Source organism: Diaphorina citri, unplaced genomic scaffold (genome assembly GCF_000475195.1).
Source record: "Diaphorina citri unplaced genomic scaffold, Diaci psyllid genome assembly version 1.1 scaffold496, whole genome shotgun sequence".
Lineage (NCBI taxonomy): Eukaryota > Metazoa > Arthropoda > Insecta > Hemiptera > Psyllidae > Diaphorina > Diaphorina citri.
In genome coordinates, this window is record NW_007377931.1 from 54,262 (window position 1) to 60,290 (window position 6,029).

Genomic DNA, 6,029 nt, shown 5'->3' on the forward strand with positions numbered 1-6,029 from the left:
GCTTTATCCAAGAAGTCTCCACCATTAAATTTTGAATCAGATTGATACTTAATATGTATCAGCATTTTGTCGACTGAGGGGGGAAAAAAAGAACCCAACACAATGTCAGACAAAGAAGCTGGTAATGATTACACTTTTCATATAAATGTCCAAGACAAAGACTAGAAGGGAGTCAAGGAGAGGGAATGAGAGGAGGAGAGGGAGGAGAAGAGAGAAGGGAAGAGGGAGGGTGAAAGAAAGAGAGGGAGAGAGATGCTGTTTGGAGCGCATCATATTCTCCCTACGCTGGTGAACATGAGCTCATCTGGGGCAAACCTTCATTCAAAACTTGGTGGACACATTCATGTAATCTGATAGGCTTGCTGAGCTGCGCACTAGTACCTGGAATCTGGAATCATAATCAACTTCATGGGGAAACATCTCTTTTCCATTGGGGTGTTCTGCTTTATCCAAGAAGTCTCCACCATTAAATTTTGAATCAGATTGATACTTAATATGTATCAGCATTTTGTCGACATTTCCTCTTTCTCCTCTATTTTAATGATAGCTCTCCTTTGTGCTAATTTCCTATTTGATTTCCTATTTAGCCCTTTCACTTTTCTTCTCCCTTTTTCCTCAATAAAACGTAAAACATTGAGCGTTTTCTATTTCTAGGATATCAGATAAAAACAGGGGTGTATGCTCAAGTTGAGAAATTTTTTGGAAGATTTTCGAGATGAACCTAGATATGGCCGGTGCGGGAATAACTCCTCAGTAGTTCTTTGTGGGTTTCTCGTATCGTCCTTTGTAAGGACAATCCAAACATCGGGGGGTATACTGAATGCTCTCTGGGATGATTCAAGTTTTCTTTAATTAACCGAGAATTATATGGCCTGAGGAGCAGCACCCTTGAGGTGAAAACTTAGGGAAGAAGAGGGAGAGGGGGAAGGAATCTACACAAAATTTCAACGTCAAAAACTTGTGAGATTCCATTTTAAATTATTCTACAGAATCAAACAAAGGTGATATAGGACCTCTGAAGGGGGATATAGGCAATTATACCAAAAGATTCAGTCCAATATTTGGCCTGAGGAGCAGCACCCTTGAGGTAAAAACTTAGGGAAGAAGAGGGAGAGGGGGAAGGAATCTACACAAAATTTCAACGTCAAAAACTTGTGAGATTCCATTTTAAATTATTCATCTCGTAATTATGTGGAATTCTTCCTTTCTTCCTTCTACCTCCGCCACGATATTCTATGCCAAGAACGCCGGAGCAAAGGTTTTTTCTCAGGGGGGAGGAGGGGAGGAATGTGGCTGAAAAGAGAGATTGATACTAAGATTCTTCCCCTTATCCTATTTCCTCGCTCAGGTTGTGCCCTTATTAAAAATGTAAAAACCAATCTCGTAATGCAACCCTTGGGCTTATTTATGAACCCCGCCAACATCCTAACATCCTCAGGAACGACTTTCACGTACGTTTAATTTTATTTTACCGCATTGATTAATAAATAATCCTTCACCCTTCTTGTCCATCCCTTCACACAGAAGCAGTTTTCCCCCGTTCCTGATGGTTTTCTTTTATCCGATATGTTTGTGATATTACGAGGGGAAAAAAAGAACCCAACACAATGTTAGACAAAGAAGCTGGTTGCTGGTAATGATTACACTTTTCATATAAATGTCCAAGACAAAGACTAGAAGGGAGTCAAGGAGAGGGGATGAGAGGAGGAGAGGGAGAAGAAGAGAGAAGGGAAGAGGGAGGGTGAAAGAAAGAGAGGGAGAGAGATGCTGTTTGGAGCGCATCATAAATAATCCTCGTCTATTCAGATGGGCCTTGAGGTTTGGGGGGGCCGGGGCCCTACTGGTGCTGGGGCCCCACAGGGACCACCTATCTTGGAGTTCTTCGTTTTTGTTCGCTTTCTTTTGTGCCTTTTTTTCTTCTCTTTCTTCCCTCACTGGAAGTCTCAGGACGATCGTTTGATACATGCGAATGCTCTTTATATTTCTCCCTCTTTCCATTCTCCCCCTCCTTTTTTCGTCTTCTTTTCTTACACATTATCTCGTTCCCCTGTAAAAATCGGAGATTTTTTTATATTAATTTTAAGAACTTCCAGGAGGTGCGAAACGCCAATGATCTTTTCATAAAGCCTGCGCTACGTTTAGCAGGGTATCGTGGTAATAGGTGATTATTTGGTTATTTTGTTGATGAGATGAGTGTTGTACTAAGAGTAACATTTCAGATGTGCTTTATTGTAGTTTCTATCATTCAGATCACCTATTAGTCCATGAATGACTTAAAGATACTGGATGAGTCAAGCGTTGAAGAGGAAAGAAAATTTATTTATTAATAAAATTAATAAATAAGCTGCCAGCCTGTGAGACTGGTTGATAAACACAGCAACATCAATCATTCCTTTGGAAATCTTCTCTCTAATGGTGGGGGCCACCCTGTATAATATGATTCCTGTAACGTGGAGTAAAATTCAATCATTTTATCTTCTGCTTCTATTTTCTTTTTCTTCTTCTCCCCTTTTTTTTTCGTCTCTTTCAATTTGACAAAACTTTCCAAAGCATTTTTAAACGGGTATTAACTAAGTATAGAATAAGTGTAGCTGCTCGTACAAAAAGCATTCGAGCGAATAAAAAAGAAACTAAATGAATAAGTTAACTCAAACTTCAATTAAAAAAGTTAGTTTGTTATTTACATTCGAGTGTAGCTTTAATTTATTACTAACGCGAACAACAAGTAGGTACTCTAGAGAACTCATGTAACTGTGATTAACTGATTTCTAATTTCATAATGCTTATTGTTTTTATTACTATCAAATCATAATAACAATAATTATTTTTGTAAACCAAAAATTAGGCCTGATTTAGTACACTTGACAAACCTGACGTGATGGGTAATATATCCAACAACACAACATCAAAAAGATGATTTTTGACTTTGCCCATTTCGCTTCTTGCTTGCAATGGTGACCCTATAAATCCTTTTGACATTTGAAATTTTAAATTATACCCCCTTTAATAGGCTGGACAGTGAAGTTTTTATCGACAGTCAACAGGCAAAGAGGTAAGCCACACAAGACTGGAGAAATTAGAAAAATCTCTCAACTCAACGCTGAAATTTGAAAGCAATTTTCTTGTTTCATCTCGAACTCAGAACTCGGGGTTTAGAAGAAACATTCTGACTGCCCGAGGCTGGTCTTTGTTTGAGACAAGTAATTACAAAGAAAACAACAAGAACAAAGTGAACTATCTCGAGTCAAAATTTCATTTGCAATATAGGTTTATTATTTCTCAGTTCTTTAACGTCACAAATGCCACGCCCAGAATTTCACGTCTTCAGGTATCAGGTATTTTGTACCAAATTTTCAAGAATATAACCTTCCTCTTGGAAACCTTCTGCGTCTGTCCCTTTCTTGCCCTTAAACTGATATTATCGAGTAAGACTTTCCGCAGGCATAAATATTACAAATGAAACTCGTACAAATGTTGGACAAGCTACTTTTGGTTCCACAAGCCATGCGGGTAATATCATGTAGAGATTGGGCCGTTAAAAAACTTGCACTGGACTATATTGACCAGCTGCTACGAGCGTGAGTGAGTAAATTTGATTTTCCTCCCCTTTCGCTCCATTCTCCATTTAAAATACGGCTGTTCACTGAAGAGTTGATAAAATAGGGCAGTTCGTGTTTTCTTTTAAGTTCTCATATATTATCTCCCTAGCATTCCCTTTCAATGATTTCTTCTCTCATCTCATATATTCCATATTTTTCTTTTCACATTATATTTTATGTTTGAAAAATAGGTATTTCTCCCTTTATATTCAATTTCTATATTTTTTGGCCTTTTGGGGGTTTTCAGTTGGTAACTCCGCTGATATTATAAAGAATATTGGGCAGTTTTACTGAACTATACTAACCATATCAGTCCAGGTACTATGAGTCTGAGTGAGTAAATTTGATTTTCCTCTTCATTCGCCCCATTTAAAATACGGTTGTTCACTGAAGGGTTGATAAAATAGGGCAGTTCGTGTTTTCTTTAAAGTTCTCATATATTATCTCCCTAGCATTCCCTTTCCATGATTTCATCTCTCATCTCATATATTCCATATTTTTCTTTTCACATTGTATTTTATGTTTGAAAAATAGGTATTTCTCCCTTTATATTCAATTTCTATATTTTTTGGCCTTTTGGGGGTTTTCAGTTGGTAACTCCACATGCCCTCTCGGCTAGATATACCTTTTTGATCTTCCTTTTCATAGATTTTTTCATTCTTATATTAGAAAATCTTTGAATGAAATTAAACTGGACAAAAGAAAAGTTACAGTACTTATCTGCATTATGGTGGGGGGAAACATATTAATTTTTTGAGCAAGATCCTTTGAACAAGAACTTTTAATTAATTATAAAAGTTCTGACAAAGTTGTACAAAGATCTGAACACAGCTATTATGACTAGTATGAGAAGACTTAAAATTAATTTTGTAAAAAAAAAAAAAAAATAAAATAAAAAAAAAATCAATTACATTTTCAGGATGATTTATTTTGTCCGCAAAACTGCAGCCGTTATCTCAGGGAAAAATGGAGAAAATGTTGTACTTTGAGATTCCTCCTTGAAGGGGACCTTGCGTTTGGAGGGAGGAGAATTCGTATTAAGTTGTCCCCGGCTGGGATTTATGAGGTATCTCACCTCAGGAGGCATGAGACTCATAAGACAGTATAGGGGATAGGGGGTACTAGATATAAATCAGCAGATCCCATCTTATCATTACACGATTTTCACGCTATGAACAGCTAAAAACACATCATCCACTTTTTGAAAACCCTTCATTCTCAAGAACTTCCTTACCCTTAATCACAATACCCCCGCCCAGGGATACTGTATAGCCAAGAATATAATTCTGGTCCAGACCAACTGACATCCTCTCTCTTGACTATAGGAGCTGAGTTACAACTTTCATAACGTCATAAAATCCTCAGGGGTTCTTTGGGGACGTCTATAAATAAATCTCCCCCAGGTAATAGTCTGTACAGTGCTCCTTTATGAGACCATAACTTATAATAGCGGCGCGGCGGGTAAAAATGAAAAGCAAGACATCATCGCTTGGACGTTCTTATTTTTATGTCTTCAAAGCGAACAAGTGTGACAAATGGAGGCAAAATCGAAACATGGGTTATCACAAGCCTTCCTGGAAGATTAAAAGAAAGAATAAACGGGTGATATAAGAAAGTGAAACCGCCCAAAAAGGTTCAACGCACGAACGCAATTAGAACTAGAAGTAAAGATTAAAAGAAAGAATAAACGGGTGATATAAGAAAGTGAAACCGCCCAAAAATGTTCAACGCACGAACGCAATTAGAACTAGAAGTAGTGGATGTGTATAAAATACATATTTATATGGCTATTTAAATTAGAAGTCTAAACGGCCCATTTTTCCATTCAATGAACCTTTTTTTTCCACAAAAGGCTTGAAAGAGGAAAGCTGTATTATAAATCAAAGCACGCCGAGTACACATGACAGGGGGATGAAAATTGTTTGCAATTATTGTGGCGTGTCTAATAGACATCCACTCCTGTTCCTTCTTCCTTCCCATTTGTAACAGGTAGTCGCTCGCACCCATTAAACAACAATTGAGTTTAATCTATTTAGATTGCAGCAAAGCATTCATTTTGCTTTTGATTTTCAACTTTAGCTCGTGATTTTACTCCACCCTATTTTTCCTCTCTCATCCCTTCCCTCTCTATTTCCTCTTTCTCCTCTATTTTAATGATAGCTCTCCTTTGTGCTAATTTCCTATTTGATTTCCTATTTAGCCCTTTCACTTTTCTTCTCCCTTTTTCCTCAATAAAACGTAAAACATTGAGCGTTTTCTATTTCTAGGATATCAGATAAAAACAGGGGTGTATGCTCAAGTTGAGAAATTTTTTGGAAGATTTTCGAGATGAACCTAGATATGGCCGGTGCGGGAATAACTCCTCAGTAGTTCTTTGTGGGTTTCTCGTATCGTCCTTTGTAAGGACAATCCAAACATCGGGGGGTATAC